General features: G+C 37.1%; 1 protein-coding gene and 1 non-coding gene across 6 annotated transcripts in view; both read left to right on the forward strand.

Moving 5' to 3' along the window:
• The window catches only part of COP1 (COP1 E3 ubiquitin ligase), a 246,412-nt gene that overhangs the window by 215,425 nt on the left and 4,583 nt on the right, over positions 1-26,404 (forward strand). For 4 of the 5 annotated variants that reach the window (XR_003612279.2, XR_003612276.2, XR_003612278.2 and 1 more), the window contains one exon: positions 3,334-3,541. The exons of the other annotated variant lie outside the window; for it this stretch is intronic. The gene's annotated coding sequence lies outside the window, so the exon portion shown is untranslated. The remainder of the gene's footprint in view (positions 1-3,333; positions 3,542-26,404) is intronic. 5 annotated transcript variants of the gene reach the window in all.
• Positions 9,457-9,597, forward strand: LOC114224033 (small Cajal body-specific RNA 3). Its single transcript, XR_003612293.1, has one exon.

Genomic DNA, 26,404 nt, shown 5'->3' on the forward strand with positions numbered 1-26,404 from the left:
CACAAGTAAAGAGGAAGAGCAGGTCAGTAAGATTATAAAAACACCTTTTTCCCATCTAAGAATATTAAATCTGTTTATTAAAAAAAGTTTCAGTTGGGCTTATGTATCTCAGCCAGCTTATTAAAGGTATATTTTATGGGGTATGCCAAGAGTTATTAATATAACTTTGAATAAATATAAAACATGTTTTACTTTTTTTTTCATGTTTTACTTTTAACATGAGCTTTATAGGAAGAATTGTTTAGAGTAAAATATTCCTAATTTGAAATAAAAGGACTGCATCCATAACGTGTTTACTCTCACAGTTTCTCACAGTTTGTTGATAATCAGTATGCCTGGTGGTAGGTCCTGAAAGTGTTTATAGGGAATATAAAAAAGGAATGTGAAATAAAATTTTCATGTCTATGGGTAAAAAAATAACAAAAAGGATGCTGAACTATTTAAGTATAAATTTTCTTATAAATTTAATTATAATTTTCTCTATTTCTGTTTTTATAAATGAAAAATTTATTGTAGTGTAATAATTATCTTACGAACTCTTCTGCATTATCACCTGGATGTTTTGATGTATTAATCTTGAAAACAGAAGATTCTTACTTGGGAAACTTAGTGAGTCAGTTGTTAAGAAAATAGCATATACGTTTTACACGAGTAGTTACACATGTTAATTTTCAATAAGGTTTTTTTTGTTTTTTTAGTGTGTAAGGTTCAGTTTCCATCCCTCTCAAAACAATAGGAAAACATAATTTCATTTTACTGTTTGGTTAATTGGGTGTTTTTACCTCATAGTGAAGGCTATATATAAAAATTTTTTAAATCTTTACCCTTTTAAAATTTGGAAGACATGTTTATTATGTAGACTATAAGTTAAGGACCAGCATAATATTCTTTTAGTATCTCGTGTTTTCTTCCTCATATATTCTAAAGTGATTCAAATGTAGTATCTCAGATAATAATAAGATGAATTTTTCTCATTTGTGTAAGTATATTTCAGTTCTGACTTGAGACCTCTAGGTTTTTCCCATCAAAGATTTGTCTTGAATAGATTGTTCCACCTGACAGGGAATTCTAGGCAAAAGTTTTGTGTTTGTTTTCTCTTTAAATATTGTGGGTGACAAATGTGAGTGAATTGATTACAATTTGAATTTGAGGTCCTGGAAGTAAGAGGTTATTATATTAATTTGACCTGCTAGTTCTTTTTCCCCACTTTATCACTGTTCAAAATATATATGGTATTTTGTGTTGAAGTGTTATCTTGAGCAATAATTATACTTCGTAAAATAACTGACTCACCAGTATAAATTTAAACTCACATTTTTAGCAAGTAGAACTGTTTTTTTTTTCTCCAAACGTGCATGGATATACATGTACGTACACATTCATAATTTTTTCAAAAACCATTCAAATCCATTCATTACAAGGAGTAGTATTCACCATTGCCAAAGCATATAATGTCTTACCACATAACTTTATTTCCTCTTCCATTCTTTCTCTCTTTGAAAGTGTGTTTTTGAAATATTCTGGAGCATCAGCATGTCAGTAAAAAGAGTAATAGGTAATTGCTATTCACTCTAGCTTTGTTGTGACTTCCACAGAAGAATCAACTTCAGCATCTGTACAGAAGGAAGTTTTAATGGTTATTAGCCTAGCATTTGAAATAAAATGTTAATGAACAAAGGATATGTAACAACTTTTTTTTAATGCCTTCCCCTGCCTATTTACCACCTGTTTCCACCACTTCTGAAAAAGTGCATCCAAAAGAAACATGTACTTAATACTTAAACTGTTCCTTTAATTTTTAATTTTCATCCAGGTCACAAATTTTAAAATTCCCCTTGATATTTTCTGTTTGGTCTTTAAGTTATTTGGAATGTATTGTTTAATATCCAAATTTGGTTTCTAGTTTAATTTTGTTGTGGTCTGAGGAATGAATATATGGCTTCTACTTTTGGGGGTTTAAAATTAGTTTCATGGTTTCAAGTAGTTCCATGTGCATTTGACAAGAATCTGAATTCTGCTTTTGTTAGGTAGACTGTTCTATAAATGTTAATTAGGTCAACTTTGTTGATAGTGTTTTGCAATTTTTATATAATCTTGCTAATTTTCTGTCTAGTTCTGTCAGTTATAGAGTAGGAATTTTGAAATCTCCGGGTATAAATTGTTGTTTTCTATTTCTCTTTTCAATTCTGTCAGGTTTTGATTTATGTAATTTTATGTTGTGTCCCATATATAATTATTATAGTGTGTGATGTGTATTGATTCTTTTATCATTATAAAATTTTCCTTTTTGTCTGTTGTCATATTTTGGGTCATAAGGTCTATTTTGTCTGATATTAATATAGCCACTCTAGCTTTCTTTTGGTTACAGCTTCTTTGGTATATCATCTTAATACCTTTCAATATCAGTCTATTTATGTCTGAATGTAAGGTGTAGATGGCATATAGTTGAATGTTCTTTTGTTATTCAGTCTTATAATCTCTATTTTTGATTGGGTGTTTAAATTATTTAATGTAAGTATTGATCTGGTTTGATTTACAGATAGTCCCAACATCTGTGTCATACCTGAATCTAGTTTAATGATTGTCTCATCAGAATGTTTTTTCCTGAATGCCTTGTAATTTTTGGTTAAATATTTTTGGTTAAAAGCCATACATACTGTATGGGACAGTAGACTGAAGGAAATATTTTTTTTGCTTGTATGAGCATGCTTTTCATTCTGCCACACTTTCATTGTGGGGATTGTGTTAATGTAGTCATGATTTAGTTGTTTTGTTTTTTTTTTTTTTAAGTTTGTTCTTGCTATGATTACCCTCATTGGACCATATTCTAGTAATACTTTGTGTTTAGAGTCTTGGCTGCTTTGCCAGAGGATTTTTCTCATTGTGTTCTCTGCTGGGTTTTCAGCCTGCCCTTTGCACTGCTTCCCAGAACAAACCTGTCTCTTGTAGCAATCCTTGCTATATTCCTTGTTTATGTGGTGGGGGTGGTTATGAGAGGAGGGATGTTCTTTGAAGTTTTGATTAATCCTCATTCCAAGTCTGGTCCTGTGAACCTAGGTCTTGGGCGTGTGGACTTCACAATCATTTCTTCCCATCTTCTAAATGAAATGCTGGACCTAGCATATGTTCCTGCCCTTCCCCCAAGAGTAAAACATTTTGTTTCCTGTTCTTCTCCCTCAGCTGCAGTAATTTCTACCAGTGCCCTCAGACTATAAGCCCCTCCACCCCCTTACTCCCAGCCCTTTCCTCTACAGACTAATCCTTTTGTTCTTTAGAGGACATAGTAGGTGTGCATCTGCATGGTTTTAGGAAATGGTTGTTCTCTTCCTCCAGCCAATACCACATGAGAAGTTTTCTGAAGATTCTCTCCATTCTTCCCTGGTGGGGATCATACAAGAAAAGTTTGGAAGAACATGCTACCTTGCCACCCCCAATGTTTATACTTGCAGGAGCCTCACACTTCCATGCTAGCCACCATATAGCCTTTTGTTAAACGTGAACTTAAAATTCCTACTGACTTATCCAGCTATTTCTGTTTCAGGTAAGCAAATACTCTGGCGTTCTTTCTCCTACAGGTACCAGTTTCTTCTGGTTTTTAGATTGTTTTGCCTGTGACACAGGCAGGTTCAAGAAATGTCATTAATTAGCAGTTCAGCTTTTTTTCTTGTTATCATAGGGGCATTGCTCTTTCCAGCTTTCTCCATCTCTAAGCTGAACTATGGTTTTCAGTACTTGTATTACTTTTACAGATAGAAGGGGTTTTTAACAATCATTTTTAATTATCTTAGACTTACTTCCTGCTATTTAAATTTGTGTATTGTCAGCATATTTCAGAACTCTATTAATAGTAATAGGTTTTTTTTTCTACATTTTAGGGATAATTATCTTTTGCAAAATATGGTTTATATGTTCATCTGTAACCCACCCCTCCCCTGCCATACCACATGTAATCATTTAGTTTAGTGACAGAAGTACTCTCAATTACAAAAGATAATTCAGTATCTGAATTGGTAGTAGCAGTGAAATCATCTATTTGAATGTGTTTGCTAATGAAAGTCTCAAGACCTATTTAGCCAGGGACAAGAATTTTTGAAGTGTGAGGAGACTATTTATGGTGTCTAGAAGTTATAATGTAACATCTTAACCCATTAGGATTTTTAATTATTGAGTCTCAAATAAGGAAATTTTCTATAAAGTTTGCCAGACTTTATATATAACTGACAGTTGTGAAGACACATTTATGCCAATTTGGTATTCTACTTATGAACCAAGGGGATTTCTACAGACATTCAGACAATATAGATTATTGCTATGATTTACTACAACATGGAAGATATTGGATTAATTTTTTTAAATTTTATTAAATACAATCCTATTCTTCGGTATTCCTTTTTTAAGATTTTATTTATTAGAGCGCACAGCCGGGGGGGGGAGGGGCAGAGGGAGGGCAGAAGCAGACCCCCGCCGAGCAGGGAGCCTTGGGGGGCTCCATCCCAGGACCCTGGGGTCATGGCTAAGCTGAAGGCAGGCGCTTAGCCAGCTGAGCCAGCCAGGCGCGCCTCTTCCTGAGTATTCTATAAATTTAAAATCAAATCTATTTAAGTACAAAGTTTGGACCATTAAAGAATGGAATCTTAGAAATTTTAGAAATCTGTTCTCATATTCCTTTTCATCTTGAATCCATCCTCTGTTTTGTCCCCTGCTACTCTGCCACTTACCGCTCCTCGTTCAGGCCTTCAGCACCCCTGGCCATCACCTAGAAGTCCCAGGCTAATTTACCTGTGCTGTTTAAAATGCTCTGTCATGTCCTGATGGCTACAGAATAAAATCTGAGCTTTTTTATGTGACATTTAGCACCCTCTATCTAACACCTACTTTTTCAGCATGATTACCTACCACTTGCATGGGCACGTTTTACACTCCAGCAACACTGAACTGATTGAAGACCCTCAAATACCACGTGATAGTTTATTTGTTTGTTTGTTTACACTTGTGCCTTTGACCTTGCTGCTCACTATGCCCAGATGCCCTTTTCTGGACTTCCATGTGTGACATATTGTAATGTCATTAGACAGGAAGTCCTTTAAGTACAGTGCTGAGATTTGTAGCCACCGAAGTAGTGGAGTATTCATTGGGTAGATGAGGACCACCATTAGATTCCTTACATTTTGCCCAATGTAGAAAAGAGTTGTATCACATTTCTAATGGGGTATCCTTCAAACATTTTGAATACTTCTGGTGGCCAGGAATTCCTGCTTCACAAGGAAATCCATTATATTTTTCTGTAACTCCAAGTCTTACAAACTTGTCCCATAAGAACAGCTCCTACTTCTTCCCATCACCTCATAAACAATAAATATTTAAAAATGTGTAATGTTAAAGCCTTGTTATATGCAGTAAAAGTCAACATCTGAATTTTCATTGTGTTAACTCACTCTTTACCTCAGTCTTACTTGAATCCTTTGCAGGTATATAATGTCACTTGAAAATAGAAATGAAGAGTTCAAAACTGCATTCTGTGAAGTTGTGCTGATGTCGTGTATTTTCCTTTGTTATGTACTAGTTTAAAATACTGAAATGGGAGGATGAAAGAAAAGAGAATAGTACATTTACTTACTAGTACATGTAAACCACACTAGTATAGGTAACAACCTAGTTCTCAGTTTCCCATTTTATTGTATTTATTTATTTATTTATTTATTTATTTTTAAGATTTTATTTACTTGACAGAGAGAGACACAGCGAGAGAGGGAACACAAGCAGGGGGAGTGGAAGAGGGAGAAGCAGGCTTCCTGCCGAGCAGGGAGCCCGATGTGGGGCTCGATCCCAGGACCCCAGGATCATGACCTGAGCTGAAGGCAGTTGCTTAACGACTGAGCCAGCCAGGCACCCCTATTGTATTTATTTTAAATTCTCATAGATTTCCATTTGTGAGGTGAAATTTTCTACTGAATTTCTGAGCCACTTCTGTATTTCAAATTCCACTACTGAATATAATATCATTTTTAGCTAAATAAACATATAGATTATGTAAAAGTATTAAAATAAGCTTTACATATGTAATCATTTTCATTGAACTCAAAAGCCTCATTAGGTTAAAAACTCTTGTCCTGTTCATCTTGGTCTTATCTTGGCCCTGCATGGATCTGGAAAATAGGCACTCAGTAATTTTTAAATTAGTAAGTAAATCTTTCCACTTCCCTCTCACCAACCCCTTGCCCAATAGCAGAAAAATGCAGACTTCTCCTTTCTCTGAATTCAACATTTGTAGACAGTTTCCAGTGTCTATACTAGTGTTTTTTCAATGTATGGTCTTACTGATTATCTACTTTAGAATTATTAATTTCCTGGGATTTGTATTAAAAATGCAAGTTACTAAACCTCAGACTTACTAAGTTATAGTATCAAAGAAGGTGAGACCCAGGAACCTCCGTGGTGTGGAAGGGGGAGGGGGAAAACAAGTGTTTCCAGCAGTGGCCACCACAGACCTGTTCTTCATTTCACAGGAGTAATTAGGTATTATTATCTCAAACCCTTCCAAGAGCCACATGAAGAGTCTCTCTAAGTCCCTGTGGAAGTTGGTCACTTTGGAATATGTTGTAAAGACCAACTCCAAGGGCAACATTGGATAATAGGCTGTGATTCTTTCTGATCTCCTCAGTAGCACAAATAAAAGCTAGAACGTTCTTGTAGTGCTTGTAGTTTGTAGTAAATCAAGATCTTAAAGCTGGAGTCAAAGATCTGTCTCCCAGAAGGTAGCATGTCCTGATGTTTAATCAGCCAAATTTGACGAAACCTTTACTAACTTATTATAAAGGAATACAACTCAGGGAAAGCCAGATGAGAAAGATGCACAGGGACAGGGGCCGCTGCTGGTGGTGGCGGCAGCGGCGATGCGTAGAGCTCTCGTGCCTGTTCTGGGCAAGCCATCCTCCTATCACCTGGATGACTTCACCAGCCTGGAAGCTCCAGAGTCTTCGTTTTTAACACACTGTTCATGGATTCATAAGTAATAAAGTACTATAAAGTATCAGTTGTTGAGCTTTTTTTTCCTTATATTTGCTTTATAAGTATTTGCTGAATTAACAAATTTCATCTAACTAAAGTTTCAAAGACTCTAAATGGCCACAAAAAGAAGTGAGGTCTGTTTAAAGATTTTATTATTTATTTATTTGAGAGAGAGAGAGAGTGCCTGTGAGTGAGGGGGTGGGGCAGGGAGGGAGAAGGAGAGAATCTCAGACAGACTCCATGCTCAGCGCAGAGCCCTACATGGGGCTCAATCTCACAATCCCGAGATCATGACCTGAGCCAAAATCAAGAGTCTGAAGCTTCACTCACTGAGCCACCCAGACGCCCTACTGTGAGGTCAATTTAAATCATTCATTGAGCTCAGGAATTTATTCTGTACAACCGAAAGAAATTTATTATGAAATGCTGTTCCTTTGATTTTTCTATTCAACTTTTAACATACTAACATCCTTATTTCCTTTTGGCTGTACCTTCTAACAAGTCATTAAATTTAAAAATTTCTGTATTGCCTTTCCTCCCTTTCCCATTTACTTAAATCCTCTCATCCTTTCCCAGCTCAATCCCTACTTTTTTGTTCCCCTGTCCTTGGTTTCTGGTTTTGAACAGTTACTGATGCACCTATAGAATGCATTTTACCAGCTGCCATTCAAGTGGCAGCTTGAATTCTTCTCTAATTGTACTTCACTTAGTGTTGCCCCTGTTATATTCCTTGCTTCTACTTTGAGAGCAAAAAATGGCAACACCATTAGCTGCCATAATAAAATCTATTTAGTTTTCTAGGACAGAGTTAAGAATAAATTTAAATCTACTTAACCTAGGGAGCCTACTTTATGTTTTTAATCAATTTTATAAGATCATGAATATGGTGACTGTGATATACTAGGACAGTCATACAGACAACTGCCTTTTTTTTTTTTTTTTTAAAGATTTTACTTGTTTATTTGAGAGAGAGAGCGAGCGAGAGCACGAGCTGGGGTTGGGGCAGAGGGAAAGGGAGAAGCAGGACTCTCCCTGCTGAGCAAGGAGCCCGACATGGGACTCGACCCCAGGACCTGAGCTGAAGGCAGACACTTACCAACTGTGCCACCCAGGTGCCCCCGAACTGCCTTTTAATTGTAAAGAAATTTAGGTTCGGGCACCTGGGTGGTACAGCAGGTTAAGCATCTGATTCTTGGTTTTGGCTCAGGTCATGATCTCAGGGTCATGAGATTGAGCCTGGCATCAGGCTCCAAGCTCAGTGTGGAGTCTGTTTATGTTTCTTTCTCCCTTTCCCTCTGCCCCTGCCCCTCCTCGCTGCTGTCTCTTTCTAAAATAAATAAACCAAAAAAAAAGGAAATGTAGGATATAGTATTTTGTTAAGAATAATTGCCACTTATTTGTTTGGTGCCTATAATATGCCATTTCCTTTTTTGGCTAGATACTTTACTGTGTTTCCTTTGAGTCTTCATAAAAATTCTGTGAAGTACCTAAAATTATCTGCTTTATAGTTGAAGAAATTGAGTTTCCAAGAAGGTGAAGCCAGTACTATAACAGAACCAAAATGCAGTACGGGTCCCCATGTCTTAAGTTTATTGCTATTTCTTCTGTATTACATGATATTCTTAAAGTAGTACAGAACTCTTCAAACAGTTTTGCCAGAGTATTCTGGAGGAAATGTGCAAATAGCGCCCTTAAAAATGCACAGTTCCACCCTCCGCAGTATTGATTGGCTGTATGGAGTAATTGTTTTCTGTCAGATAATCTGATTGCAAGCACATTGTTCTCAAGCTTTATTCAGGAGAGCATTCAGGGTCCAGAGGTATTGATATGTGAGGGAAGTTGTGGGTGTCTAGAGATAATATTGAGTTGTGTGGCGAGGAAAATTAACGTGATTAGGGCTGTGTAATGAGAAAGGAGAAGACTTTGGAAAGCATCGGAAAGGAAAGAAAGGTGGATGTATGTGATTTTTGTGTGTGTGTGTATCTCGGTCCTTCTTCCCTTGGTACTTGTTCTTGGCGACCTTAATTCCCAGAGTAAAGATCACTTTGACTTTATATGCTGCATGTTTTTTTTTATTTTTTATTTTTTTTATTTATTTATTTTAAGATTTTATTTATTTATTTGACAGAGAAAGACACAGCGAGAGAGGGAACCCAAGCAGGGGGAGTGGGAGAGGGAGAAGCAGCCTTCCCGCCGAGCAGGGAGCCCGATGCGGGGCTTGATCCCAGGACCCTGGGATCATGACCTGAGCCAAAGGCAGACGCTTAACGACTGAGCCACCCAGGCGCCCCACTGCATGTTTTTTTAATGGTTCTTTTTCTGTTATCTGTCTGAATCCTGTTTTTTTCCTATAGTTTATTTGAATACATTAAAGTGTATTTAAATGAGCATCTGATGCAGTTGGGAAGTTGGATAACTGAAGCCTTCTTAATAATGAAGCACACCAGAAATGGAACCTGCAGGAACCAACCATGTGGACAAATGGAAAAATGCCTTTTGTCTACAGATTGCAGTGATCCTACATAAACATGGAGGTCTCTGTCTGGCTTAGGACAGCTGGCTAAGTCTGATCGTTCCCCTCCTTACAGCCTTAAAACCAGCGTTCCAAGTACTGCTTTCTGCCCTATTTTGTTTACTATCTTGGCCAATAAGTGTACTGCATTTTTTTTTTTAAAGATTTTATTTATTTGACACAGAAAGAGAGCACAAGCAGGGGGAGCGGCAGGCAGAGGGAGAGGGAGAAGCAGGCTCCCGCTGAGCAAGGAGCCCGATGCAGGACTCGATCCCAGGACCCTGGGATCATGACCGGAGCCGAAAGCAGATGCTTAATCGACTGAACCCCCCAGGAGCCCCAGTGTACTAGATTTCTAATAGACAAACGAGGTTACTTCTGCATCCATCTTAATTGGGTTATAGATATTTTATGGCTTTAAAAATAGGTATTTGTTTGATTAAGGAACCTACAGCCAGGAAGTGGACTGAATATAGAAATAGTGTTTTTCTGAGAGGCCATTGGCTTAACTAATCAGGGCTATCAGTAGAGTTCAATCAATATTTTAGGTATGAAGAAGCTAATCAGAGGTGGCTTCCATGAAGTTCTTCTCATTAGGAATTGATTTGTCATTAAGAAAGTAATTTTTTCCAAATACAATTTATGTAAACTTTTAAGTCTGTAACAGATTTTAGGAATGACCATTACCAGGGAAAAGCTAGCTACTAAGTATTAACTTCTTAGCACTAAATTTGAAATCTCAGTTTTTTCAGTGTGTGTGTTCTGTCAGTGTGGGACGGCTAGGTAGCAGGGGAGGCAGCTGCAGTAGCATTGCTAATGCGTTGCACCAGGTGTGCTGGAAGCAACCACAGCTGGACTTATTTATAACTTACTGCATGGGGATCGGTCCTTGTTTGTGGTTCTGAAATCCCCATATATTTCTAACTCTGAGCAATTACTGTAGCAAACAATTATTAAGTAGCCTTATTTTTCTAAGCTTTTTAGAAGTCAGTAGTCTACTCTTCATTTTGATGAACCATTTTAAGATTTTGTATTTAAAGATTTTATTTATTTAAGAGACAGAGCACAAGGAGGGGGAGGGGCAGAGAGAGAGGGACACGCAGACTCCCTGCTAAGCAGGGTATCCCTACATGGGGCTCCATCCCAAGACCCTGGGATGGATGAGCCAAAGGCAGACACTTAACCAACTGAGCGTCGGTTAACCCAGGCATCCCTCACTTGTATTATTTGTGCTCTGCTTCTTTACACAAGAAATTAAAATCTAGATTCAAGATCTTTCATTAAAATGACCTCTTACTAAAAATGATGAACATAAATATTATTGAGGTCTAATTCAAAGGGGAAAAGAATGTCTTATGACTGAATCTTTCTCAAGGTATGTTTACAAATATATTTGAGAGGTGTCCTCACCACTCTGTTATGTTCTAGGATCTTTCAGCCAAGGCCAGGAAATGTAGTACTTAATCTTGTGTTCTTAAATCCTTTGTAATGCATTCATCATTTTGAATCTGCTTGCTACCATGTTTTTCCATTTCATCTCCCATGTAGCTATCCATGTGCCCTCACCCTTTTGCTGCCATATCATATATGCCCCTTAAACTCTCTCTTCCACAGTCTCCAGTAAATCCAGTAGGTGACCGCTGGTTTCTGTTCAAATCAGATCTATGAATATAGGAATCGAGTGATCCTCATATATAACAAATAAAAGCTGACATAGTAATTAGAGATGGATTTATTTGAATGTGAAGGCAACTTAAGTATTTTGTACATTGCACCAGTACCATCAGTTATACATCCTTCTTTGCTATTTGAGGTTTTGTGGAAGCTCAGAGTTTGATCCTCACAATATGAATTTTAAATCCCATTATAAGATGAAATATTTGTGTCTTTCCTGTTAGACTTAAAGACTAGATGGAATTATAACCACTATTATAGCCAAGGATATGCCAAAATCAGGGACAATCAGATATTTAATGGTATAGCTAAATTAGTTTTTTTCTGATAGGTTGGTGCCTCTTCCTGTTGTTAGATAGTTTTAATATCCACTCCTGAGAACAGTTTTTGTTATGTATGCTCTAAATGTGAACACAAGTTCCTTTGGATACCAAATATAAACAGGTCTTGACAGAAAAAAATAAGTTTGAGACAGGGAGGAAGATGACAATCTGGTGATTCTGGTGGAGGTAGATTTTTGGTGGAGGTGGATCTCCTTCTAGTTCCTTCCTCTATGTGTGTGTATGTTTCTGTCTACCCACATTACATTTCTAAATTGGCACTTAGACATGATTCTTGCACTACTTTGAAGTCTTAAGTTGTTGATGTATTGTTAGCCTTTCATGATGGCAAAACATCTTAGAAGTCCTACAAAGAAATTGTAGATCAATCTGTATACATGTATATGGTCATTTTCCCAAAGAGAGGAGCAGTTTATAACCAAATCATTTTTAATGAATGTGAATTTTCATGTAAAGACAGATCCAGTGGTAAAATTTAGTGGGCTGGCATTTTGTGTTTATACTCATGATCACATTAGCCTCTTTTACCTTTTACCTTTAGATAAAATTTGAATTTCATATGCATTTATGTCTTCTGTCTGATTAGTACTATCCTTTCTTAAATCTAGTCATAGGTATAGGAAATATCCAGCACCTAGAGCATCATCACTTTGCCATTAAAAAAATCTGGTCCACTTTGTCTTAGAGTGATTATAAAAATATCTTCAATATGGGATGTTTCCACTATTCAGAAAAAGCTTGGCTTAAAAATTTTGAATATGAAATATGATAAGCCACCAAATCTAGAAGTCCTTTTGATTAGCAAAGTTAATTCATTTCCTCTTATTAGATAAGTTAGTTATAAGAACAGGCATTTGAACCAATAAAAAAATGCATTATAAGTTATAAGAACAGGCATTTGAAAAAATTTAAAAAAATGGAAGTATGATGTAATGAAGATAATATAATTTATTAATAATTACCCATTTTATTGTAGATTATGACTATCATTCTACTCATAATAATCGTTATAGTTTATGCTCAGATACGTGCCCATTGTTATCTTAAGCAAGGATACCAGTGGGGAGGAAAGAGAGGGTTTGGATTTAACTGGATGATCTTGAAAATATTTCCCTGTGATAAAGAAACTCCAGATCTCCCAGATCTTGAATCGGGATTGGCAGGGAAAAGTAGAGTACTGGCACAGCCTTATATCCTGACTATAGAACACTCTCTTCCATCTTAGTTCTGTGGCCAAGCCCTTTTCTGCAGTGATATCACTTAGAATCATACTTCTAGGGAGATCCATAAAAGACCAAATCCTATACATAGAAAGGACTCTAGGTATATGAAATTTGAAATGTAACATCCATATATAATATGTGAGAGCTGAGGCTCTCTCATAGATATCAAATGTTCACCTGAGACTCCTTTATCCTTGCGTTCTGCTTGTGTAAATTTGGGTTGGGGCCATGCATGTAATAAGCTTATTAAATCAGTATGCTGCAAGCCAGCAATTGGTATATTGTATCAGTCTTCATATGTTGATTCATAGTTTTGCTATTCCATAGCTGTGTGTATGGCTTTGGACAAGTTATTAGTCTCTTTAAGACCATGTTTCTTTTTTGTAAATTGAGGATGAAAATAGTATTTTCCTCAGTAAGACTGCTAAGTGGAGACTAAGTGAAGTAATTCATATAAAGTCCTTAGCACAGTAACTGGCCTGTAGAGCTCAACGATTGGTTATGTGGTAATGATAGAAGGTTTTTTGTTTTTTGTTTTTTGTTTTACTATCTCTGTAAGATAGTAAAATGAGACAGTAGTAAAATGGGAATTTTTGATTCTAAGATCACAAACTTCATTTATTTTCTGTCTTACAAACTCAATTCAAACCAATAATTCAGCCTTAGATCCTCTGTAATAGAGAAGGCGGGGTGGGGGGGACTGTAACATTTCAGTTTAAAGAGCAGGACCTGTTATTGATAGATTGTAGTTTTGTGCTCATTTTTTCTTAGACATATTTACATATATTTTTATGAAGTCAATTCAGAAAAACCACATGCTAAAAGAAAGGTCAGGGACAAAAAGAAACTGTCAGGCTTACCTGGTGTTTACTTAAAAATCTTTGAAGATCATTTCAAAACGCATGTTTGAGTATCTTTGTGTGGGCTCCACATGCTACCCGTGTACAGCCTAGACTTCTGGCTGTGTTACAGTTAATGGACACACTCTGGTCAAGGTGAGGGGCTCTCCTGATGACTCATATCCAGACAAAACTGAAGGACTTGTAACTCTGAGATCTAAAAACAATAATGAACTTGATAAAAGAGAAGATCTACTCTAAAGTCGTTTTAATTAAAAGAATGATTCTGCATGTCAGGAAAGCCACTACGGCACAATAAGATGAAGCAATAAAATGTTAGGACTTTGAGTCTGTTCTCTTTTTTGTATTTAAATTAGAGGGTACCATGGGGAAGTTTGTAAAGGTTTTGGGATGATTTCAAGAAAATAAAAAGAATGAAGAAACTGGATGACTGAATAATCACTTTTAACAGAGCATTGATAGAAGAAAAACTGTTATAGATCTCTGCATATTGTATTTGCATCTCAACTCAAGGGATAGGAAGAGAGTGTTCAAAAAGCAACTCTAGGTCATGCATGAACAGAAAAACTGAAAGGGCAAATTCAGTTTAAAGTGTTCTGTGGCTACAGGATCCTGAGTCAAAAGCAGATTTGACTGTATACAGAATCCATGAACCCATATATGAAAGGAGAAGCCATTCTAATTTTCCAGATTATTTTGAATATAAATATCACTACCCTTCCATCCCACCCCAAAGTGAAAAAAATGAGGCAGAAATCCCTATTTTATGTTTATAATATTGGTATGAAAAGAGCCTAAAGTATGTATGGTCTTTTATTTGAAGTGACGCTGCAGTCATCACTCCAAATTAGCACTCTTTTCTGGCAATGAGAAGAAAGATACCTGTTCATAAAAAAAGAGACAAAAAGCTCCATGGAGAGAATATTAAGGAATTAACAGATATAATGTAGATTGTGAGTTGTTCTTGCTTGAAACATAGTTAACCTCAAATTTTTATATACTTCTTTATGTTTATTTAAGGAAGGTATTAAATTCAGCCATTTTCCTCCATGTTCTGTGTCCTCTAGGGGTTGTATTTGCAGATATTGTTGTACATAGTGATTTATCAGTTTCATCATATGAAGGATTTAAATGGATATACAGTTTTAACTTAGTGGACACCTTAAGAAAATTCAGTGATTGTAGATTGAAGACAGAACTCTTACACTAATTTTTACTAGCTATCTCAGCTGCATCTGTTGTGTTTAGAAGACAAATGTGAATAGTATTTCAGTATACTTTCCATTTGCCATGTCACTAATAGTGTTCTAGCACTTGAAGACTCAGTCTTAAAGGTCATATGCCTTAGCTTTGTTTTTCTCCCAATAAAATCTTCAAAATACTTGCCTTCCTTAGTTTTATAACACTGACCATGAAGTTGCTTTGAGGGTGAAAATGTTTCAGAATTTTTTGAGATCCTTATTTGGCAAGGTTGTGCTTTTAAACATGTAAGGGGCATGGGAGACATGTGTCATTTATAACTTCTGTCTTAGGGTAGTGTTATGATTAAGAGTACTAGAGTCAGGTTGTCAGATTTGTATTCCTCTTGCCACTCAATACTAGATCTGAGGCTTTGGGCAAGTTAATAACCTTTGTGTAAGCCTTTGTTTTCTCTTCTATGAAATCAGAATGATAGTATCTTCCACATAATATTCTGGAACAAAATTAGAAAATATATGGAAAGTATCGAGATAGGTGAGTAACTCAAGGTTAATGACCAACAATAAATAATAACTGTTGCTGTCATCATCTTCAACACTTTCTACACTAATCCATATAACTGGACAACTTGCACTTGTTTTTAATTCATTAGATATTAATTTTGCATTATATAAAATAAATCCCTTTTTTTAAAAGATTTTATTTGACAGAGAGCACAAGCAGGGGGAGGAGCAGAGGGAGAGGTAGAAGGAGAAGCAGACTCCCCACGGAGCAGGGAGCCCAATGTGGGACTTGATCCCAGGACTCTGAGATCATGACCTGAGCCAAAGGCAGATACTTAGCCAACTGAGCCACCCAGGTGCCCCATAAAATACATTCCTAAATATATAAGATATATTTAGATGGTTTACAACCCAATATAAATATTTGTAAACAACTATGGTATAAGCCTGAATGAAAGAAATCCTTATAAGAGAATTACCCCTGAAAGTATTGACCCTAGATGGGGAGAGATTACTTCTAATTGGGAGAATTATGGAAGACTTTATGAAGGTACTGGCTCTTGTGCTGGGCTTCATAACGACATACAGGGTTTTAGAAGGCTTAAGACAGAGGTAGAGGACATGCCTGGACAGAAGACCATAAACCAGCATCTTTTTAGTAGTAACCAGGCATTATATACTAAGTGCTGTCTTAATTCAAAGTCATCACCATAAATCTTTTAAGGTATATACTTTTTACCTCTGTTTACAGGTGAAATTAAGGCTCAGAGAAGTTAACTGACTTACTCAAGATAACACAACTAAATAAGGAGTAGTAGAGTTAGAATTTGAATCCAGCTCTACCTGGTTCGAAAACCCACACTCTTAGCTACACTGCCTTCAGGCTGGAGAACAGTGTGAACAAAGGTATAGATGAGAGAAAGTACAGTAGATGTTTAAGAAACTTCTAATAGAGTAGTCTAAATAAGAATGTGGGGTAGAAACTCTGTTGGGAAATGAGAGAGGTTCCAGATGACAGAGTCTTGAATGCCATACTGAAAAAAGATGTGTGTTTCTTTCTTATGTACGCATTAGTAAGTTCCTAAAGTCCACTGTCCAGGGAGATGAATTATCACAGAATATTTTCATAGCAGTGTGTAGAATCCATTAAACTGAGAGATTAGAAGTAGTCTCGTTAGGTAGATTATTAAATAACCACTACTCTTTTTCTGTATTTAGTTTCCTTTTAAAAATGTTAAAAGTTAGCCTCACATATTACAAACATGTTTATTTAAAAGTGTTTCAGTAGGGGCACCTGGGTGGTTCAGTCGTTAAGGGTCTGCCTTCGGCTCAGGTCATGGTCCCAGGGTCCTGGGATCGAGCCCCACATCAGGCTCCCTGCTCAGCGGGAAGCCTGCTTCTCCCTCTCCCAGTCCCCCTGCTTGTGTTCCCTCTCTCTCTGAGTCTCTCTCTGTCAAATAAATAAAATCTTAAAAAAAAAAAAAAGTGTTTCAAGTATATTGGGGTGCCTGGGTGGTGCGGTTGGTTAAGCGTCTGATTCTTGGTTTAGGCCAGGTCATGATCCCAGGGTCATGAAATCCAGCCCCATGTTGGGCTCTGTGCTCATCAGGGAGTCTGCTTGAGATTCTCCATCTCCCTCTGCCCTCCACCCCACTACCGCTCACACGCGCTCTCTCAAAAAAAAAAAAAAAAAAATCATCATCATCATCATCATAATAAAAGTGTTTCAGTATATTTGCTTAAGAAAAACAATTTTAGGGGTGCTTGCCTGGCTTATAGAGCATGCAGTTCTTGTTTTAGGGGTTGTGGGTTCAAGCCCCACACTGGGCTTGGAGCCTTCTTAAAAAAACCCAGCTTTTGGGACGCCTACGTGGCTCAGTCAGTTAAGCGGCTGCCTTCGGCCCGGGTCATGATCCCAGAGTCCTGGGATCGAGTCCCACATCAGGCTCCTTGCTCAGCAGGGAGCCTGCTTCTCCCTCTCTCTCCCTCTGCTTGTGCTCTCTCTGTCAAATAAATAAATAAAATCTTAAATAAAAAAAAAAACCCAGCTTTTGAAGGATGTTTGAGGATACAGGTATTGTCTCCTACTTGTCTCCTGGCATACAACCTTTTTTTTTTATTTTTGGCTTTTTGTAAGAATTTCACTTGCTTAACTTAATAGGGGTGGATTTAAGAGTTTTATTAAGTGATATGATTAAAGACAGTGACTCTAGGTGCCTTGGGGGTTGTGGGAGGGGAGTGAGACATCACTGAGGGATTAGAACACTATTAGAAAAAAAGTAATTCTGTCTTTTCCTTGCCATTGGCTCCTTGTTATCCATAAATAAAATCCTAACTCTGGTATGAGAGAATAGTTTACATGTTTACCCCAACCTGTTCCTCTCATCTAATCAACTAATATACAAACTGACTCATAATTTGTCATCACCCCAAAACACCATTTTTCCCCCAAACTCATGGCATTAGCATAACCATGTCCCTTTGTCTAAAATATCCTCTATCTTGGGGCACCTGGGTGGCTCAGTCGGTTAAGCATTTGCCTTAGGCTCGGGTCAGGATCTGGGAGTCCCGGGATTGAGCCCTGCGTCAAGCTCCCTGCTCAGCAGACAGTCTGCTTCTCCCTCTGCCCTTCACCCCACTTGTGCTCTCTCGCTCTCGCTGTCTCACAAATAAATAAAATCTTAAAAAAAAAATCCTCTATCTTTTCTCTTGAGAAATTTCAACTGTTACTTTTTCATGTTTCATTTGTGGTCTTATGTATGAAGCCTTTCTTCTCTCTCCCAGATAGAGAATCACTTCCTTCTTGCTTCCTCAGTTGCCCCTATGAACTCTATATTTCTTATAATAATATAGTAGTTTTCATTTCAAAGTCCATTTTCCCTCCTACTCTATAATCTCAAGATCAGACATCATATCTTACTCATCTTCAGAACTCCAATACATAGCAGAATACCTGGGATATAATATGTACTCTAATGATAAAAGGAAGGATAATGATAGATGAATAAAATGGCATGGAATTAATAAACTGTATATAGAAGCCACTATCATGATATGAAAGTGCTATGATGATAGACATTTATTCTTTCTGTGGAGGCAATTTGGAGAGAGTTACCTTATCACCATGGAGATTAGGGAAAGCTTTTATCAGAAGCTTCTGTAAAAGCCAAGTTTTTTTTTTTAATTAACATATAATGTATTATCAGGGGTATAGGTCTGTGATTCATCAGTCTTAATTCACAGCGCTCACCATAGCACATACCCTCCCCAATGTCCATCACCCAGCCACCCCATCCCCCTCCACCCCCCTCCATTCCAGCAACCCTCAGTTTGTTTCCTGAGATTAAGAGTCAGCTTCTAAACACTGAGTTAGCTCTGGGAACTTGTGCAAAGTCCCGTAATTACAATTGCACCCAAAACCATAAGATACCTAGGAATAAATCTAGCTGAAGAGGCAAAAAATCTATACTCAGAAAACTATAAAATACTCATGAAAGAAATTCAGGTGTCTTTTTGTTACCGTTTTCGACTTTGGTTCTGTTTGATCAGAGAACATACTTGCATAATTTCAGTCTTTTAAGTTTACTGAGATTTGTTTAGTGGTATGGCACATTGTGTGTCCTGGTGAATAGTTCACATGCACTTGAAAAGAATGTGTATTTTTTGCCATTTAAGTGAGGTTTATCTAAGTATTAATTTGCTCAATTTGTTTTTGGTAATATTATTCAAGTCTTCTATATCTTTGATTTTCTGTCTGCTTATTCTTTGAATTGTTGACAGAAGGGTGGCTCAGTCATTAAGCATCTGCCTTCGGCTCAGGTCGTGGTCCCAGGGTCCTGGGATCGGGCCCCGCATCGGGCTCTCTGCTCAGCAGGAGGCCTGATTCTCCCTCTCCCACTCCCTCTGGTTGTGTTCCCTCTCTCACTGTGTCTTTCTCTATCAAAGAAATAAATAAAATCTTAAAAAAAAAAAGTGTATCGAAGTGTCCAAACACAAATGTGGACTTATCTATTCCATTCAGCTCCATCGATTTTGCTTTGTGTATTTTGAAGCTCAGTTTAGGATTTTTAAAAATTAATTGACCTTTATTTAATTATAAAATATCCCTTTTTATTCCTACTCATATTCCTTGTCATGAGGTCTTTTTCTGATATTTAGAGTCATCTCAGCTTTCATTCTTTTTTTTTTTTTTAAGATTTATATATTTGAAGAGAGAGAGAATGTATGTGTGGGCATGAGCGGAGGAGGTGGGGAGGGACAGATGCAGAGGGAGAGAGAGTCTTTTTTAAGCAGACTGTGGACTGAGCCCAGCACAAAAACACTGAGATCACGACCTGAGAAGAAGCCAAGAGTTGGATGCTTAATTGACTACATCACCCAGATGCCCTGAGCCATTCCAGCTTTCTTATTAATATTTGCATGGTACATTTTCCTCTCCTTTTACTTTGTATCTTTGTTTTTTAAAATAAAAAGATTTAAAGTGTGTTTTATGGACAGCATAGAGTTGGTCTTGCTGTTTTATCAAGTCTTACGATCTCTGCCTTTTCATTGTAGTATTTAGACCATTTACATTTTCTTATCAGTAAGGTTGGATATTTGTCTACCATCTTGCTATTTGTTTTCTGTTTATTCTATGTGTTCTATGTCCCCATGTTGCTCATTTCCTTTCTTTTTTTATTATTTTTATAATTCATCTTATCTCCTTTACTAGCTTATTAGCTATACTAATTCTTTACTTTTCTACTGGTTTTTCTAAGGTTTTTAATATTCATATTTAACTTACCATGGTCTGTCTTCAGATTGTACCTCTTTATGCATTATGGAAGAACCTTACAACAATATACTTCTGTTTCCCTATTTTATCCTGTGTACTTTTGCTGTCATATATGTTACTTCTGTTTATGATAACCATAATGCATTGTTAATTATTTTTGCTTCAAACAGACAATTATCTGTTAAGAAAATTAAAAAACAAGAGAGCAGATATCTTTTATATTTACCCACATATTGATCATTTACAGCACTCTTGATCTTTTTTTTCAGATCTGAGTTTTCATGTGGTATAAGAAAGTTCTTTAACAATTTCTTACAGTGCAGATCTGCTATCTCAGTTTTTTTGAAAATAATCTTTTACTTTTGAATAATATTTCTAGGTTGACAGTTTTCTTCTTTCATTACCTTAAAGATACTGTTTTATTGGCTTACATTGCTTCTGATGAGAAATTGGTGATGTTGTTCCTGTGTGTAATGTCTGTTTCTCCTCTGTCAGTTTTTCAAGATTTTCTCTTTCTTACACATTTTTAGTAGCTTATGATGTGCGTTGATGTGGTGGTATATGTGGGGATTTTATGCTTTTCAGATTTGGAAAATTTTTAACTTTCTATCTTCATATATTTTTTCTGCCCTTTCTCCTGTATTTGAGATTCCAATTACACATTTACTAGATTGCATATTGTCCTATGGTCACACAAATGCTAATCTTTTTTATTATTAACCTTCCCAGTCTTTTTCTCTTCTGCTTCCATTTGGATTTTCTTTTTCCCATGTCAGATTTATTGATGCTTTAGTCTCTACTGTTTCATCCATTGTTAGGTCCATTCAGTGAATTTTTCATTTGAGATAACTGTACTTTTCAGGTGGAGAAATTCCATCTGGTCTTTGTAATTTTGTGTTCTATTTCTCTTACTAAGTTCATTGTTTCCTTTTAATACTTGAGTATAGTTCTGTCTGTTTTATAAATCCTCATTTTGCTGCTTCCATTATCTTTATCATTTCTGGATCTGTTTCTATTCATTGATTTTCTTTTTCTCCCTGGGTCATTCTTTTTGCCTCTTGAATGCTGTACATTGTAAATGCTTCATTGTTGAGTGTCTGGATTTTGTTGAATGTTTTTAAGAGTATTAGAGTTTGAGGGTGTCTGGCTGGCTCAGTCAGTAGAGCATGTGACTCTTGATCTCAGGGTCGTTAGTTCAAGCCCCACATTGGGTATAGAGATTACTTTAAAAAATTATTTTTAATCAGATATAAAAAGAAAAGAGTATTAATGTTTGGGATTTTTTTTTAAGATTTTTATTGATTAGAGAGAGAGCACACAAGTGGGGGGGAGGGGCAGAGGGAGGAGAAGCAGGCTCCTCACTGAGCAGGGAGCCCTAGGGGGGCTCAATCCCAGGACCCTGAGATCATGACCCTAGCCGAAGGCAGACGCTTAACTCACTGAGCCACCCAGGCACCCCAAAGTTTGTTTTTGGAGATAGAAAGTTGTTTTTGGAGATAAAGTTGATTTTATTGACACTTGTTTTTAAATTTTATTAGGGTGATTCTAGAGTAGCAGTCAGCGAACTTTTTCTTAACCACATTGCAAATATTTTAGGCTTTTCAGGCCATACGGTGTCTGTTGCAGTTCCTCCATTCTGATACTCTAGTGCTGGAGCAGCCGTAAACAGTATATAATCAAATTATCACAGCTATGTTCAGTTAAGACTGAAATACAAAATATAGGCATTAGGCTAGATTTGGCCTGTAAGCGATAGTTTGCTGATCCCTGGTCTAGAGAAACATGTACTTTAATGCTAATTTAGCCTTACCAACAAGGTACTACTACCTGCTAAATGCGCTAAATGTTCAGTGAGGTTTCTTCACTGTGGCTGCTCAAAGCTCAAACATCTCCTAACTCTGTATGAAGTCTGGCATTTGATAATGTTATACATTGTCAGTAGTTGTCCTTTCCCTGTTCATTGTTATTTTCCTGGTCTTGTGTAGTTTAATCCTATTCATGTGTAGTTTATTATAACAACATACAGTCAAGGAGAAGAGACCCCCATGCAGATTCCTGGAGCTCTACTTTATTTATTTATTATTTTTTTAGATTTCATTTATTTGACAGAGAGAGACACAGAGAGGGAACACAAGCAGGGGGAGTGGAGGAGAGAGAAGCAGGCTTCCCGCAGAGCAGGGAGCCCAATGGAGCTCGATCCCAGAACCCCGGGATCATGACCTGCGCCAAAGTCACATGCCTAATGACTGAGCCATCCAGGCACCGCCCTGGAGCTCTACTTTAATATAACTTTCTCCTGTGGTACTTGGCCCTACAAACTTCAGCTGCCCTACAGATACTCTGAACTTGTATCTGTTTCCTCGACTTAGTGAGTCTGCTATGGTATGCTTATAGATTCCTCTGTTTGGATTCCCCTTCTTGCTTTGTGGTTCAGAAGTTGCCTCCAAGCAGAAAGCCAGGGCAATTACAGGATTCTCCTTCTTATAAGGATCATAGTCCTATACGGCCTGTTATCCGGTGTTGTCTTACATAGTTCAGTTTTCTAGTTGCTTATAGTAGGACAGTAAATCCATTCCATTTACTCTGTCCACAAGCAGAAATGGAAGTTATTTAACATACTCATTTCTATAGTAAAATTATTTCACATTCAAAATCATTTATGTCAATCTCTAAGAATAGATCCTCCAATTGCAAACTAAGTGAGCTTGCCCAGGATTGTAATATATTGATTATAATGGCACTTTAATAGGCAAGCTAGCTAAGAGAAAACTGTTCCAGTAGATGCTAGTTTTGTTTCAGTATAAGTTAATATGTTAGTATAGTATCACTGACTTTAAGCAAGTTGGTGTATGTTTGTGTATATGTCTTCTATTTTTATAAAAGACTTACTGCTATTTTTTCCATTATCTTTTTTAATCTCTCTGTATTAAGAAGAAAATAGTAGGTACATTATTAGCTTAACCCTGAAGAGAGTTTTGTAGCAAAACTGCCAATTTTTTTTTTAAAGATTTTATTTATTTATTTGGCAGAGAGATACACAGTGAGAGAGGGAACACAAGCAGGGGGAGTGGGAGAGGGAGAAGCAGGCTACCTGCTGAGCAGGGTGCCCGACGCTGGGCTCAATCCCAGGACCCTGGGATCATGACCCGAGCCAAAGGCAGATGCTTAATGACTGAGCCACCCAGGCGCCCCAAAACTGCCAATTTTTTTGTTTGTCTAAACCACCAGTTTTTAAGAAAGAAAAAAATAATGAGACACTGGCTGGCACTTTAATTTTATTTAGCAAGTAAACTTATGTACATTAGGGCTGTGGCAGACTTTGGCTACAGCTAAGGATTACCAGTTATTCAAAATGCAAACAAGAATCACTCAAAAACTATAGTAATAATCTTGTGCTTATCACTTCCACACCTCTATGCTGAAGTAAAATTTCTGGTTTTATTTTTCTGTTCCATGCAAAATTTAATTTATGTTATGCTAATATTTGGCTAAAAGTTTAATCCTAAATCACTTTAAAAATTCATGGTCTTGGGGCACTTGGGTGGCTCAATCAGTTAAGCAGCTGACTCTTTTGATTTCAGCTCAGGTCATGATCTCAGGGTCCTAGGATCAGGCCCTGTGTTGGGCTCCTTGCTCAGCAGGGAGTCTGGTTGAGGATTCTCTCTCCCTCTCCCTCCACCCCTCTCCCCACCTCCCACCCCCAGCCCTGCTCTGGCATACACTCACTCTCTCTGTCTCTCTAAAATAAATCTTTATAAAAAATAAAAGTTCATGGTCTTTAGAGGGAGGGGCATACTGAGATGTAAAGCTATTATTTTTCTTTCATTGTTAATTTGAATAGTTTTGAGTATTTCTAAGCAGTCTTAGAATACCCTGTCACCTATATATTAGTCCCGCAAAGCAATTCCAGCTGGGCAGCTATGTTGGCTTATTTGTAAATGAGATGTTTATTTCCATAGGAAAAGATTAGAGTTAACCCTCTGGTAGCATGTAATATGGTACCATCTATTAATGCCATGATAGTCCTGAGATTAGGAACAACATTATTCATTTCGGAGAGTTATCAGATATCTTCCTTCTTTGGTTTAGCTAAGTAATTGTATAGACTTCATACGCCTCTTATTTGATAATCTAACTAGATTAAATTCTCTTATTTGTATTAAGCCCAACTTTTCATACTGTATGATAATATTCCATGCTTTTCTAAGCTTTCCTTCCACCAAGAATTTTAGAAGTGTGAATTATAGAATTCTTAAGGTCTGTAACTTGTAGAGGTAGATCCCCCCCAGAGTGAGTCCTTATCTCTCCACCAGCTTTCTCTGCCTTCTTCGTTCGTATTAAAGGTGACTAGAACCAAAATGGCAGAGAGAGTGCCTTAGGCTATACATTTCTCATCCTCCAGACATTGTTTGTTCCCATAGCAGAGGGAGTAATTCTTGGTGACTGCAGCATCAAATGATGGGTGGCAGTTGCTTTCTTTGAGACTGGAGTCTTTCCTCAAGCAGAACTTAGATTGATCATTGCTATTTGTAGCTTCATTTCTGGATGGTGTTCACGGAAGAATCATTTCTGGGTCCACTGGTTGCAGTTGTGATATCACATAGCTTATTTAAAATTCTTTCTAGAAAGAAATCCATATGATACCACACAGTGCTTCTTTCTTTTCTGAGGCAGGCATAGAAATTCTGCCTTTGACCAGCTCAGAGTGAATTATTTTATTGCCTAATGATACCCCAAATTCATTGAAACCAATTTCTTAATTCAGGTAGCTAAAAGAGTAAATAAATCCCAAATTAATCTTCCTGCCCCCTCACCTCACCCCCACCCCCATATGGAAATAATAATTCTATACTTGGTCCCAGAAGTAGCCTGTAACTCCCCAAAGTAAATACTGAAACTAATTCTATAGTGAGTACTATATTACTTGTGTTACTGTTTTCAAAAATAAATGTGCTGATTTAAGGGAAGACCTCAGCCAGGAACATATCAGTGTAGGGGAAGAGTTTTCCTTAACCCTCTTAGGGTCCCTGGCTGGATCTAAAAACTAGACAGGAAAGATTGACAGGAGAAAACCATACAAATTTATCTAATAGAAGTTTTACATGACCTGGGATCCTTCATAAAGAAATGAAGACCCAAAGAAACGACCTTTGTATTTTATGCTAGGTGTGATGAAGAGTGGGTAGTGGTGTAGAAATGTGGATAGATTAAGGAGTATGAGGTAATTGTTGAAAGTTGGGGAAAACTTTGCAAGTCCGGTTTGTTCAGATTCTTCTTGGTGTCCCTTTGTTTTTGGAGATAAGGATGCTTCTTTACTCTTAGTATAGGGGAGGCACCTCTCACATGAGGGTTTTATGACCTGTTTCAGGGGGAAAGGGTAGAGTGAGTGGGAAATCAGAGTGACTTTCCTGCTTCTGCTGTTTTCTCAGACTCCTTCAGCTTAAAATATTCAAATATATCAAGGTGCCATGTTTTGGGGCTGTGTTTCCTGAACCCCATCATCAGCGATTCCCACGCTCACCCCCAGAAAAAACATCTCTTTATTACTTCTTCATACTGCTGTGACCATTGATGCTCTTACCACCGACTACATCCAAAGAATATTCTGATTCTCAAAATTTTAGGGATAGTGGAAGAAATTATTTTCTCTTACACCAGTAGCAACCTGATGAGCATTTTTCAAGAGTCACTTTACTAGGAATCAAAGGAAAAGCTAAAAAATAGAAATGTATAAGTTTGTAGAGCACAGATTTCTTATATCAAAGAAACGAAAGTTTAACTCATATTGGCTAAATTAACTTTCCCGGCATACAAATCAATTTCTTTCTTCTCTTTCTCGCTTTGTCATGAAGCCTGTAGGATATTCAGGCAGAACCTATCTTTCTTTGAGGTTTTATCACTTTATCTGTTTCTCATAGATATTATTTGGACTTGGTCTTTTCTATCAGCCATGTGGCCTCTATGTCAGTTTTGAATTTGTTTATCCCCTTTTAGCAGCCTACTCTGAGAAGCAGAAAGACTTCTTTCTATATACTTCCAAGCTCCAGAGCCCTACTAGACTCTCTGTTTCCAATAGGAAGCATGCCCCAACTCTTCTTACTTAATGAGATTCTCTCCGGTAAACTCAGTCTTGTCTGTTCCTTTTCCCACCCTTCATACTCTTCAGAGAAATGGTTTTTCCTAAGGCTTAGAATATAATAGATATGTTCAATAGATAAATTCTATTGAAGTAATCACCAGAGTTATTAAAAATGCATATACTGAGTGATTGAATAATTAAAAGGAAACATATCCTTTCTTCTGCCAGAT

Source organism: Eumetopias jubatus, unplaced genomic scaffold (assembly GCF_037043125.1).
Source record: "Eumetopias jubatus isolate StellerSeaLion01/CBP00866 unplaced genomic scaffold, mEumJub1_p1.0 scaffold_12, whole genome shotgun sequence".
Taxonomy (NCBI): Eukaryota; Metazoa; Chordata; class Mammalia; order Carnivora; family Otariidae; genus Eumetopias; species Eumetopias jubatus.